Source organism: Pan troglodytes, chromosome 21, assembly GCF_028858775.2.
Source record: "Pan troglodytes isolate AG18354 chromosome 21, NHGRI_mPanTro3-v2.0_pri, whole genome shotgun sequence".
Lineage (NCBI taxonomy): Eukaryota > Metazoa > Chordata > Mammalia > Primates > Hominidae > Pan > Pan troglodytes.
The window spans coordinates 24,787,282-24,802,113 of record NC_072419.2 but is presented as its reverse complement, the minus strand read 5'-3'; positions in this window follow the sequence as shown (position 1 = coordinate 24,802,113).

The window sequence follows — 14,832 nt, the reverse complement described above, 5'->3', positions numbered from 1 at the left end:
CTCAGCCTCCCGAGTAGCTGGGATTACAGGCACATACCACCATGCCTGGCTAATTTTTTTGTGTGTTTTTAGTAGAGACAGAGTTTCACCATGTTGGCCAGGCTGGTTTCAAACTCCTGACCTCAGGTGATCGACCCAGCTCAGCCTCCCAAAGTGCTGGGATTACAGGTGTGAGCCACCGCACCCGGCTGCTCTATTGCACTTTTTTTTTTTTTTTTTACTGATAGCGTGATTTACCTGTTTAAAGAAACATGCCTTTGGGTAGGTTATTTTTATATTTAAATATATTTTTATTTTTATATATTGAAATGGTTATTTTTTTAATTTAGAAAGAAATACTTTTTTGTAAATTTTAAACCTTTTATTTGAAAATAATTTCAAATGTAACAAAGTTGCAGGTGCAGTACATGTAACACTGATGCAGTACTTTTAATAACCTACCATCGGTATTCTAATTTGACAATTGATAATGTGTTTTATAACTTTTTTTTTTTTTGCATTCTAGTATGGGATCCAGCCTAGGATTAGGTTTAGTTGTCATGATTCTAGTATCCTTTAACCTGGAATATTTTTCTTAGGGTTTGTTTTTCTGTCTTTTAAGAACAGGGTCCTCCTTTTTGGTAGCTGAATGTTTTATTTGGGGGTTGTGTGAGGGATATCACATTTGGTAGTGCCTGATTTCTGCCTTGTACAGTCACTATTTTTTTCGTTTCTAAGACCATCTCTGAGGAGACAATTTAAGACCGTGCATCCATTAATGATTCTTGCCTAGACTAGTTTTTACCCTAATAGTTACAAAGCTGTAATTTCCAATGCCAACACTCACTCCATATTTTCCAGTCAGCACTAGGCATTCAGGTAGGATGTTATTTTATGAAAGAAAATACAGTATTCAGGTAGCAGTGAGAGAAGGACAGGCAAATCACTGATCCTAGTGTCACCAGAGCTATTCAGAGGTGCAGAGAGCTGTGAGAGCTTGGAGAAGGGAATATGGGGTGCAGAGTGGCAGAAGGCAAGGTTGGGGCTACATAAGCTTCCTCACCTGCCTGGCCAAGGTGTCTTGACTCGATTTTGCATGTGGCTGAGCTTATAAAATCATAACAACACAAAACCTACCAGCTGAGAAAAGAAACCTTATAAATTTTTTAAAATTTAAATATGGTAGTTCCCCTCTCCTGCCATCCAAGGGGGATACATTCAAGACTGGTTGCCTGAAACCTTAGATAGTACCAAATCCCATATACTGTACATATGTTTTTTGCTATACAAAAAAACTGAAGATATGGTTTAATTTATAAATTAGGCACAGTAAGAGATTCATAACTAATAATAAAGTAGAACAACTATAACAATATACTGTAACAAAAGTTATGTGGATGTGGTCTCTCAAAATATCTTATTGTACTATACTCACCTATTTTCAGACTGTGGTTGCCCCTGGGTAACTGAAACCTCAGAAAGTGGAACTGTGAATAAGGAGGACTACAGTGCTGCATCCACGTGTCCATATATTTAGTATTTTTAGAATAGATTGTCTATAAGTTAATTTTTTTACCATATTCATAATTGAGCAAGTCTGAGCATTGCGTTAATATTTTTTAATGACAATAAAACCAGTAGCACTGAGGGCAGATCCTAAAGAATGAAGAAATTAAAGGCAATAAGGAAGACGAAGAGAGTCAGGGATGACTTGTAGCTCTGGTAAAGACAAGAGAGCTTTATTATCAGTGGCAACAGGGAGCCATTAGAAAACCATCTAATGTAGACCAGAGCTTCTCAAACTTCAGTATTCTGGGGATCTTGTTATGATGCAGATTCTGATTCAGGGGCCCTGAGCTTTCTAGTAAGGAGGATGCTCCTGCCCCAGGACAATGTTTGGAGATGTTGGTCCTCAGGACGTACATTGCAAGTGACAGGTCAGGTGTGGATAAAGCAAACCAAGACAGCAGCTGAAGTTTTGTCCTAGAAATGGGTTGACATGATACCTCAGTCTTGATGAAATGAAATAGCCATCATTTAGTGATTCCTTTGGGAATTTGTCCTCCAGTAGTTCTGTTAGGGCCCAAAGATCCAGGTCTGCCTCAGTCTCAGGCACAGGCTACTATTTTTGAAGTTCTTTTCAGGAGCCAGATACTGTGCTTTAGTCACATCACCTCACTGAGCCCTCCAGACAGTCAAATGGAGATGACTTCCTTTTTACGGACAGGACATGGAAGCTCTGTGTTAGTGAGTACGTTGCCTAAGGTCATGCAGCCAGTAAGTTGCAGAACTCAAATCTGAACCCTTCTGACTCAGAAACTCTGCTCTTACCACATCTTAATTAAGTGCCCACCACAAACACATGGCTCATGAAATGAATGCCTCGTGCTCCCTGCCCTCCAGCAGCACAGAGTCTAAAGGGAAGGATGTGTCGCAGGTAATTACCATCCAGCCATATTGGTGGAGAAGAGTACCACCAAGGTATTAGCTTTCCACTCTGCAGGCTTCTTTGGTTAGAACTGTTAAAAATGTCCTTTTACAAAGCAGAAGCTCGAACATTGAATAAGTTGGCATAACATGTTTAAAGGTAATAAATGATTACATCTACCTTAATTCTTTTCATTCCAACATATCGTGACAATTTTCTAATATAAAAGTTGAGAGAATCATACAGTGAATATCCAGATGCCCGCCATAGTTATTTTTTACTATATATCTTTTGTTATACTTTCTGTCATCCCTGTATCCATCCATCAGTTCATCCACATTTTTTGATGCATTTCAAAGTTGCAGACATCAGTTCACCCCTAAATCATTCAGCATACATGTCATTAGAGTTCAGTATTTGTTAATGGTTTTTTTTAAAAATTTAAAACATACAACAAAATGCACAGATCTTAAGTGTACTATTCGATGAATCTTGACAAATGCAGACACCCATAAAACCCAAACCCTTCTCGAGATGAGAATATCCCCACCATTCTGGAAGGTTTCCTCATGCCCCTTCCCAGTCAAACTCAATTCTGTTGCCTCAAAGGCAGTCACCAAATTAGTGATTCCTGTTCTAGAACATCACATAAATGGAATTAGCTTTTTTTTTTTTCCTTTTAGAAGCCTGTGGTCTTAGCAAAGAGTTGCAAACATTCAACACATCCTTACTAGGCTCCAGCTATCTATCTGTAAGAATTTGTTTATAGGATATGTTTGTTTTAGTGGAGTAGCAAGAAGGCTTGAAGGACTGCCGAGGACACACCCTTCATACCAAGGCACCCACATCAACGCACTAGATGAGAGAGCATCACAATCCCATGTAAGGGCAGAGTAAGCCCCCCACCCCAGGCTGGGAGATTAATGGGTTACAGCAGTTGGCCCCAACCTAGGGATCTTTGGCTTCCAGGTATCCCCAGAATTACCTTTGAACTCCACTATTATTTTTAGTATTTCAAAATATCAAATTGAAATGATACATTAATCTTCCATAGGGCTGCACAGACTAACAAAAGTACTTTTTTTCTTTCTACTGTTGATTGTTATTGTACAATTATAATAGCGAACATCTCTGGCATATTTATAATGTATCAATCACTGTTTCAAGCATTTCACATTTTAAATTTCATTTGATAATATCAGTAGCGTAACATCTCATACACGGTCATTGTTTCTGTACTTTTTAAAATGAGAAAATGCATTTTTACTCTAAAAGTGTGGCTTGCTTGGTAGACTAAAAACCTTCAAATATGAGGCCTGTGGAGAAAAATAATGAAAGGAATGGCTGGACTAAATAGAGGCAAGTCGGCTGGGCGCAGTGGCTCACGCCTGTAATCTCAGCACTTTGGGAGGCCGAGGCGGGCGGATCACAAGATCAAGAGATCGAGACCATCCTGGCCAACATGGTGAAACCCTGTCTCTATTAAAAGTATAAAAATTAGCTGGGCCTGGTGGCGGGCGCCTGTAGTCCCAGCTACTCGGGAGGCTGAGGCAGGAGAATGGCTTGAACCCGGGAGGCTGAGGTTGCAGTGAGCTGAGATCATGCCATTGCACTCCAGCCTGGGTGACAGAGCAAGACGCTGTCTCAAAAAAAAAAAAAAAAAAAACAAACAAAAAAATAGAGGCAAGTCTCTCTTTGATTCTTAAGGAAATCTATGCTTGGGGAACCTTTGTTAACGTATTGAAAATGTGAATAGTGACATTACATGAAGTTGAAGGTATAAATCATAAGAAATTGGCACTATAGATTTGTGATTAATTTTTCTTGATTTTTACAAAGGCCTAAGAGACTGGAGTTACGAGTTCATTTTCCTCTTGTTACTGAGGGGTCTGGGCCAGGGAGTCCGGTTTCTTCCTCTTTCGAGATTTAACCAATTGTGTGACCGTGGATGAGGCATTTGACCCCTTTGGGCCTCAGTTTCCCATGTGTAATGTGTAGTTTGAACTAGTCATCTCTAAAGCCCTTTCCAGGTATCAAAGTATGTGGTTCTCTGACGTTTGCTCCAAGATGCTCATTCGCTGAAAGCCTTGCCCTGGCTCCACGGGCTTCAGCCCTTTGAACAGAAGAGGGCGCCCTAAACATGGTGATTCCTTCCTTTCCCTGCGGGCCCTTTTGGCAATTCAGGTAGAGGACCGGCGCAAGTGTTCTCGTCAGGATTCAGTTGTCCAGAGGCCAGCATTTTCCCTGGACAAGGGGTAGCTAAGGCCTCAGAGGAAGCCACTGACTTTGCATCTTTCCAAATCTTGTGAGGTTGAAATTTTAATTATATTTTAACTATGGATATAATTGAAGAAGATGGAAAAAAGACACTATTGTAATTCCATAGTCAGTTACTGATCTAAAATAAAATGCAGATAAGTAATATAGCCATTCTCGTTCTTGTTGACTGGAGGGGGTGGGGTATGGACGTGTCACGTATTGTCTCAGGGCTCTCAGGGCATGGCTTCATTCATTCATTCCGTATTTTCCGAGGGTCTACTTGGTGCCAACTACTGTTTGTTTATAGCGTCAACCAAACAAAGCCCTTGTCCCCATTGAAGCTAATATTGTATGAGCATTTTCAAAATGGTGGGCTGAAATGGATCCTCAGGCCTCGAAATGCATGCATGGAGCCATATCTGAGCTAACTAAGGGTGTGAAGCTTCCATACACCAAGTAGTTTCCAAAGGAAACTGCCCAGGGACAGAACATCTGCTTATCAGGAGTTTTGCCACTAGCAAAATGGAGTAATTGGGAAAATGACTGTTGAACAAGTTAAATGTACAGGTACAACATTCTTTCTTTCTTTCTTTCTTTCTTTTCCTGAGACAGTCTCCCTCTGTCGGCCAGGCTGGAGTGCAGTGGCGCAATCTCCGCTCACTGCAACTTCTGCCTCCCGGGTTCAAGTGATTCTTCTGCCTCCACCTTCCAAGTAGCTGGGATTACAGGCGCCCACCATCATGCCCGGCTAATTTTTGTATTTTCAGTAGAGACGGGGTTTCGCCATGTTGGCCAGGCTGTTCTTAAACTCCTGACCTCAGGTGATCCACCCACTTCGACCTCCCAAAGTGTTGGGATTACAGGCGTGAGCCACCGCGCCTGGCCCAACATTCTTGAAAGAAGGACAAGAAAGCTACCTGCATTTGTCCACACTGCTCAGTCTCAAGGTAATAAAGGGAGTGGAAGGCTATTAGCATTCAGGCAAACGCAGCAGCTAAAGCGCCTGTTATGGGCAACAGCACAGGCTGTAGAGTGAGGCCGCCCAAGTTTCAATGCAAGCTCTGCCACTCACCCTCTGGCTGAACTGGGGGAAATTTCTTAACCTGCATGAGGTTCTGTGGGTCATGTGGGGATTCAATGGGTCCACATATTTAAGCCATCAGAACAGTGGCCTCGCACACAGTAATTGCTCAGTAAATTTTCACCATACTTACTGATGTGATTATCAGTATAACCTTAAATTGGTCCCGTTCCTGATTTCTTTTCATTCTGACTAAATCCTTTTAAATCTTGGGTTAAAAGGCTAAATAAATTTGCTTAGCCAGAACAAGAGAAAGGTTTATTGAGCATCTGCTATTCTACTGTTCTAGGAACAAGGATTTGGCAATAAATGAGATAGAGCCTCTGTCTTCTCAGGAGCTTACAGCAGACAATAAATACATTAAAAAGCAAACAAACAAGTTCAGATGTAATGGATTTGAGTAGTATTTCTCTCTTTGGAATGAATTATAACCACATTAAAATCTTACTTGTGATGTTCTTGATGCTACACATTCATGTAAGAGAACATCTTCCACTTAAGGAATTGATGTATGAATCCTAGCAAAAAACTGAGTAAGTCAGGATATCTTCTGGCTTTCTTTTCCAGTTCCACAAGATGTAAGCAGAAACTGGAGATGCTACACATTCTCTTTTGGTAGAAGAGCATTGCACTTGACTACAACAAGATTTTAAGCCTGATTATTATATCTTGAATTGTATTTGTTCACAATTCAAACTGGCTAAAGACTGAATTCCAGGCTGATATTCTTAGTGTGGTTCCAGCAACTGGAAAATGGATTGTGTTTCCTTTCAGCCTTCTAATTCCTGGGTGAAATGAATATACAGTCATGTACCACATAATGACATTTCCTGACTGCATATATGACGGTGGTCCCATACGATTACAAATACCGCACATTCACTCTACCTTTTCTATGTTTAGATATGTTTAGAAACATGAATGCTGTGTTTAGATATGTTTAGACAAACAACTACTTAGCATTATGTTACAGTTGCCTACAGTTTTCAGTATAGTAACAGGCTGTACAGGTTTGTAGCCTAGGAGCAATAGGCTCTACCATACAGCCTGGGTGTGTAGTAGGCTATGCCATCTAGGTTTGTGTAAGTCACTCTATGATGCCATCTAGGTTTGTGTAAGTCACTCTATGATGTTCGCACAATAAAGTTGCCTAACGATACTTTTCTCAGAATGTTTCTTCGTCATTAAGCAACACATGACTGTATGTTACTGCTGTTATGTTTCATAGCAGCCAACCATCTTCAGCAGGGAGAGTTTCTAGTAGCCCAGACAGTATCTTTGTGCAAATTAGAAAAAGATGCCCCCTTCCTTAAGGTATTTTTCTGCCATCTACCTGAAATTTTTTATAATAAATATTCATTTCTACAAATATTCAGTGCACACCCTGCTCAACCATATCAAGCAGCTCTCCTAATAGGTCTAATGAAGTCCTTCAAAGAGAGAAGCAGTACAATTTATATTATAACTTTATTTTTAATTGCCTTCTTTTTACCCTTTCGCCTTGTAACCAGTGTGACAAAACACAATCTTGTCGCCTCCAGGCAGACAAAAAGATGCATACCAGTGATTAGTAAGTCTATACCAGATCCTAGGAATTGAGTACATCCTTGGGAGGGGGAGGAGACAGTCAGTTAATATCTAGAGGACCACAACAAACAAGGAAATAAAATTGCAATTCCCTCCAAAACACAAAGAACCCCTAAAACAAAATCAAAAAATGTCTCAGTCTGACCTGGCACTGGGCCGTCTTTTTCAGCTGCCAGATTAGCTTTCCTGCTTTTATCCATCAATAGAAGGAGTATTGCTCCATTGTTTTGCAATTACAATGGCTCTGTGATCTCTTGCATCAAAATTGAACTTTGTCTTCTTGTGTGAGAGAATACAAGATCCATCCCATATCAGTTTTCTGGAGCTCCAGATCCATTCTCTAATGCTAGGCAGACGTCTCTGCTAGACTGACCATTAGGCACTTTAAGCTGAGCATGCCTCAAACTCACCCCGTCCTTTCCCTCCCAAACCTCTTTCTCCTCCTGTAGTCCCCACATCTCCATTGACTTCCTGACTCTTCTCTCAGTTTCACAAATGATTAAGTACCTTCTTAGAGTTCCTTTCCCTTCACCTGACACACATCAGTCTCCACCACCTGCTGCGTGCTCTGCATGTGGACATCTGTCGGGATCTCTCTGTTCCCATTGCCTCAGCATTGGATGAAGTCTTGGGCCCTCGTCATTTCTCCCTGGGACTAATGCAGTGGCTTCTCAGCTAGTGTTTTAGCCATTCCCAAGTCTCCTCACCTCTTTTCAATTTTCTGCTCCCCTATTATCTGAACAGAACTGGGACCATTTACCCGCACTGCTTATAAACCTCTAGTGGCTGCCTACTGCCTTCAGGATCAAATCTCCACTCTGTTCCAGTCTACCCCAACCTGCCACTAGTTTTAACCACTATTCACTGCTCTCCTTTCTGCTTCTCCTCCCTATCCCACGGTATTCCCTGCCACTTTTCACTACTTAAAATTTTAGAATTCCCTCAAAATGATGGGCATCAAGCCTCCTGTACTTCATGGATTGAATACCACCACGTTCTTCCTCTGGCAAACATTTTTTTAAATATTTATTTATTTATTTATTTATGACACAGGGCTCTCTCTTTTGGCCAGGATGGAGTACAGTAGCTCAGTCGTGGCTCACTGCAGTCTCAACCTGCTGGGCTCAAGCATTCCTCCCACCTCAGCCTCCCATAATGCTGAGATTACAGATGTGAGCCACCGCGCCCGTCCCCTCTGGCAGCTCTTATTCATCCTTCAGGTCCAGCACAAGTTGTCGCTGCTTCTCTGAAGTTTTCCCACCCCCACCCTCTTCCTTTGATTTTCCTAGCACATTTTATAAACTTCTGTCTTGATATTTTTGTCATGATGTGCTGCAACATGTTTCCCCTCCCAGGGGATATGCCCGGTCTCACTTCTTTCCCTAAGGCACTCAGGGCTGACTCGGTAAGGACTGTACTCAAGGGTTGGTTGAAACCTTGAAATGGGAAGATAAGGACAATGAGACAGGCACGTGGTTCTGCGGGCTGTTGAGCAACTCTTGATGAGCTTCAGGGACACAAGTGAGGAGACTGTGGGTGCCCTGGTGGCCACTAGTTGTTTGGACAGCTGGAAAACAGATTGTTAAAAATAAAAATTTTCATCAGAATGTTTTCTTCTTTTGTACACATGACATTCTGCGCTTCTAATGAAACTGGGCCTTTACAAAATGAAATAAAAGGATCTGTGCTATTATTGACTATAAAGTGATCATCTTTAAAAAGACAGACACTAAGAAAGAAATTACTAATTCAGTGAATTGAAAGTCCAGAGTTCTAGAATTGATTTATGGGTTCCAGCAAGGATCAGATATTTAAATGATTAGGTTTTTTATCATCTTCCAACTTCTTATTGTTCAAAATTGTTACAAAAATGAATTCAGGCTGGGCACGGTGGCTCACACCTGTAATCCCAGCACTTTGGGACGCCGAGGAGGGTAGATCACCTGAGGTCAGGAGTTTGAGACCAGCCTGGCCAACATGGTGAAACCCTATCTCTACTAAAAATAATAACTAAAATATTAGCTGGGCATGGTGGTACATGCCTGTAATCCTAGCTACTCAGGAGGCTGAGGCAGGAGAACTGCTTGAACCTGGGAGGTGGAGTTTGCGGTGAGCCGAGATTGCGCCACTGCACTCCAGCCTGGGTGACAGAGCAAGACTCTGTCTCAAAAAAAAAAAAAAAAAAAAAAGTGAATTCAGTCTTGCTTATATATTTTGAGTTCCTTAGAGTTCAACATTCTACTGAAAATATAAGATGAATGGGTTTCATTATCTTGCCTGCTTAAATTTATTGATGCAGGGGTAGAAGCAGGAAAAGAAAAATAAGAAGAAAAATAATTAATTGATGTGCAAGTTTGTGGGGTTTTTTTGCCAGGGAACAGATTTTTTTCAGGACTGTGTCTTTTTTTTTTTTTTTTTTAAGAAACAGGAAGGTTATCTTGGATTATGACTAATTAGATTAATTTTAAAAACAAAATATATATTAATTATAAATATATTCATTTATATAAGAAATATATTTATATATTTATAAATACATTCTGTTATATTAGTGTGACAACATGCTATAATGTATGTAGACAGCTAACAGCCATTTATCAGGGGTTTACAGTGTCCTGCTCAGCTGAGTCCCTGGGATTCAAAGGGGAGGGACCCTGCTCCTGGACCCAAGATGCTCATAGTCTCATTGGGGAAATGACGAGGTAGAAAAAAATAATCACAAGGCAATGTAGTAAGTGTAAAAAGGCCTTTAACATTCTGTTGGCACGCAAAGTTCAATCAGATATTCTCTGCTGATGCAGAGGCACATGTCACAAAGGGGGACACAAGCTGGCTCCAGGTGTGGCCAAAAAAGTGTGCAGTGATGTTCTCTAGTCTATTTTTTTTCCTTTTTCTCTATTCTGGCTTCTCAATATGATGTCTAGTCTAATCAAGCAAGTTCACTTATAAGCAGGTGAAAGTTCAAGAAAGGGGCCTCAGAAGTCTTCTGGTTTGGCCCATTCCTTTGTGATGAAGGTTCTAGACATAGGGACTGGGGTTTGTGTGAGGTCACCCAGGTGACTGCACAGCACCAGCCCTCAAAGCCAGGTCTAGGGCTCCATCCCACTTCCCAAGATGCCCTGAAGTCTTGAGGTGTCTACTAGGAAAGCGTTGCATTACTGGGCCAGGTGGAAACCAAACTCTAAAATCAATGCTGTAGAGAGATGCTTTCAATTTTATTTTAAAACTGTGTTTTGATTACATTTGTCATTAACTTTTCTGACTTAGGAAAGAAGCTTCATATTACAACAGGCTGACATGTTTTTAGCTCAAGAGTAGAGACTTCTGTCAATCATGTGGGATCATGAATGCCTCAAAGGTTGGAGGTCCATGCGTTGACCAAGAAGAACTCCAGCTGCTTCAGATTGCTTGATTGTCACTGAAAAGTACACCCAATATGAAGAAGATTGCAGTTAACTGGAGATTAAAATTAGATGTCTTAATAAGGCAAATCATTTCAACGTATGTCTTCCCTTTCTTTGATTTCCTCTCATGTGTATTATAACACCTCTTACTAGAGGGCTCCAGAAGGAACTGCTCTCACCCTTACCTGCACTGTTTTGTTGAAAAGGAATGTTTCTGATTTTATCTCCTCATTTTTACTACTTCTTCTTATCTTTTTTTTAAATTTTATTTTCATGGTATGACACGTGAAAGACCTCAGGGCTTTTGGCATGTGTGTTAGCCAGAGATGTTCTACAGTTTCTTTAGTGATATAAGACAATCTTCTTTTGGAGAGTGTTTCAAGCACCGAAGGCTTAATATTGCCATTTTCACATTTGGATGGCATTTTTCCAAATGTCTTGTGAGCCTTGCCAGTGGTGGCAAGCTGTAATCGGTCAAAAATGAAAGTGAAAACTTAATGAAAACTAAGTTTCCAGTCTCATCTTTATGGCCAATTTCCCAGGTAACCTTGAGGCAGTCCTCATTGCATGAGGCATAGTGGGAATGATAATAGCCCACTTATGGATAGGCTTGTTGTATGGCTAAATGAAGTCACAACTGCAAATGATCTCAACTTCTTAGAAAAGGATGGTATTATGGAGCCGTGATGATTACAGCAGCCAAGGCTCTGATTGTTTGTAGTGATATCTGCTCTGGTGTACTTTGTCTTGTCTGTTTCATTATAACCAGCAGCTTTTTAAGGGAAGTCACAATGGGGTGCAATGATGCACTTTCCTTACAACTATTCTTTAACATTCTGGTCCTGTCATGTCCTGGTAGGTTCATTCCTGTATTCCACAGTGAAACCTTCTGCTTCAGAGGGTGCCTCATGACGTAGCCTAGGACACTGGTCTAGGTTGATGCATATTTTTAATGTCTTAGAAAATGGAAGACAGCATAAGTAAATGTGGGCCACGGAAACCACATTGTTTGTCCATTTCCACTCTAGGAGATTTTGACTTCAACAACCTGAGCAATCCTGAGGCTTCTGGACAATTAGTTGGTTTCAGAATCCCCACTATGCTTCTGGACCATTCTAGGGCAAAGGGGTTCAGGCTGCTGCTGCTTCTCCTTCTCCTTCTTCTTCTTCTTCCTTCAGACAGAATCTCTCTCTTGTTGCCCAGGCTGGAGTGCAATGGCGCGATTTCAGCTCACTCCCAGGGTTTCAAGCGATTCTCCTTGCTCAGCCTCCCAAGTAGCTGGGATTACAGGTGCCTGCCACCATGCCCGGGTAATTATTATTATTATTTTTTGTATTTTTAGTAAAGATGGGATTTCACCATGTTGGCCAGGCTGGTCTCGAACTCCTGACCTCAGGTGATCCACCTGCCTCGGCCTCCCAAAGTGCTGGGATTACAGGCGTGAGCCACAGCGCCTGGCTAGGCTCAGGCTTCTTTAAAGGGACCACATGACAACTGCGTGAGGACGGGACTTTCGTTGACTGTGCCCTCGACTCCTAGGATTTCCCAGTATTTTTCTGCCAAGACTTCTCCCCGGAGCTTCGCCGCCTGGCCTGTGCCTCCAGCGCTCAGCCTTAGGTCCACAGTGGCAGCACCTCATGAAGGTCATTCTCCATAGAGGCCCCTCTCTGGTGGCAGAGCCACATACTGCAATGTATGACCTGGACTTTCGGGAACACTGCTGCGGGGAGAACACTGTGAAACCATCAAAGATGTGTTGTGGGCATGTGTGCAAGCATCTTTAACCTCCCCTAGTGTGCTGTATGTCCCTAAGAGAATGACATGAGCATGAACTTGAATTCATCACTAAGCAGACTAGTGACCACGAACTAATCCCCACCGTGTGCCAGGCTCTGTCTTCACTCCTCACAACCATCCTTGAAGTGAGGCGTGTTATCCCTTTTTACTGATGAGAACACTGAGACCTGGGTGAAGGAAATAAAACAAGGACTCTTACAAGAGAGAGAAGAAAAACCAAAGTGTTTTTTCCTCCACGCTGATGCACATGTCACTCAACACAACACTTCTGACACCTGGGGTTGGGGGTGGGTTCCCACACACACGAACCAATTCTCTGTGGACTCCAGCTGGGCGTCCTATAATTCAATTCTGACACTATTCACCTGGAGAATCAGGTCCCACAGGTGGAGGGCTTGGTCCCACAAGATTGCCCCCACTTCAGGTGCCAGTTGCACATAGTAAGTTGTCACCTCTACCTCCACTGGCCAGCTCAGATTTGGATTTGGGGCTCCCACGACGTCCTCCTTAGGTTTGATTAATTTGCTAGAGCAGCTCACAGAACTCAGGGAAACACTTTACTTGCATTCACCCATTTATTATAAGGCTCTGGCAAGGATACAGTTGAGTGGCCAGCTGAAGAGATGTGTGGGGTGAGGTGTGTGGGAAGGCGCACGAAGCTTCCCTGCCCTCCCTGGGCGCACCACCCTCCAGAACCCCCAAGTGTTCAGCTATCTGGAAGCTCCCCAAACCCAGTCCTTTGGGTGTAGGGAAGCATCATTACCTAGCCATGACTGATTAAATCATTGGCCACGGGTGATCAACTCAGCCTTCAGCCTCTCCCAGCTCCCTGGAGGTCAGGGGTGGGGCTGAAAGTTTCAACCTTCTAATCACAAGGTTGGTTCCCCTGGCAACCAGCCCCCATTATGAGGCCATCCAGGAGCAAACCACGCGTCGTCCGGTCCTGAGAACAAAAGATGCTCCTGTCACTCAGGAAATTCCAAGGGATTTAGAACTCTGTGTCAGACGCCATCACTGAGGAAATTACAAAGGCCTTAAGGAGCTCTGTGTTAGGAACCAGGGGTCAAACACCAAATATTACAACAATAGATTCTCATCGTGTAGAACAATGAATTCTACATACATTTGTGTGTATTATACATCTCTCTCTCTCTCTCTCTCTCAATACATCACTACATCATATTCTTCTCTAACAAAAATTGGCGTATTTTCCAGAGAAAGTCAAGGTTCCTCCTATATTGGGTCCCCTTCTTCCACCTATCCCCAGGGAACAGATCTTAATAAACAATAGCATAGGAAATCCACACCAGCCTCAGCATCCTTTACATACATTGGTTAAGGAAGGGGCTGAGGGTGGTAAGCTAGCAGTTGGAACTGAGCTTCATTCAAATGCCATTCTCTGTGTAAACGTCACCCTTGTAGCTGCATCTTTTTGCTTCCCCAACTAAAATTCTAAGATGAGAGTGAAATCTTTAATTGGAAGCTTGAAACCTAATTATTTGGATATTTAATTTGATTTCATTTTAATTTATCCCTAGTTTTATTAAGGTATAATAGAGAAATAATAATTGTATATATTTATGGTGCACAATGTGATGTTTAGATATATGTATATATACACTGTGAAATGATTAAATCAAACTAATTACCATATTTGTCACCTCACATACTTACCATTTTTTGCTGTGAGAACATTTAGATCGACTGTCTTAGCAATTTCCAAGTATACACTGTTATTAATTATAGTCACCTTGCTATACAGTAAATCCTTTATACACTTCGACCAATATCTCCCCATCCCTGTCCCCAGCCCCTGGCAACCACAATTCCATTCTCTGCTTCTTTAAGTTCAACTGCTAAAAATTCCACATGTAAGTGAGATCATGCAGTATTTGGCTTTCTGTGCCTGGCTTATTTTACTTAGCATAATTTCCTTTATTTGGGTATTTTATATCTTGCATTGTTATCTATCTTTTATCTTTTATCATGTCCTGAGGAAGATATTCTGCCCTAATAGTCATTACATAGAAAAAGAAACTAAGGGATAAAGAATATAATTACTTTAATATTTTTAATTAGGCCTTTTAATAGGCACTCAAAAATACTAACATAGCACAATGAGATCACTTACTCTAATTACACAGAAGGATGAGGGCCAAACTTGTGTGAGGATTTAGGCTTTTTGGTACCTACATACTAATCATTTCTCTTCTCTATTCTACTTTTATACAGTAGAAACAAGAAGTATATAAATATCTGTTAAATGAGTAATCTTATCTGAAATTAAATCCCTGTGT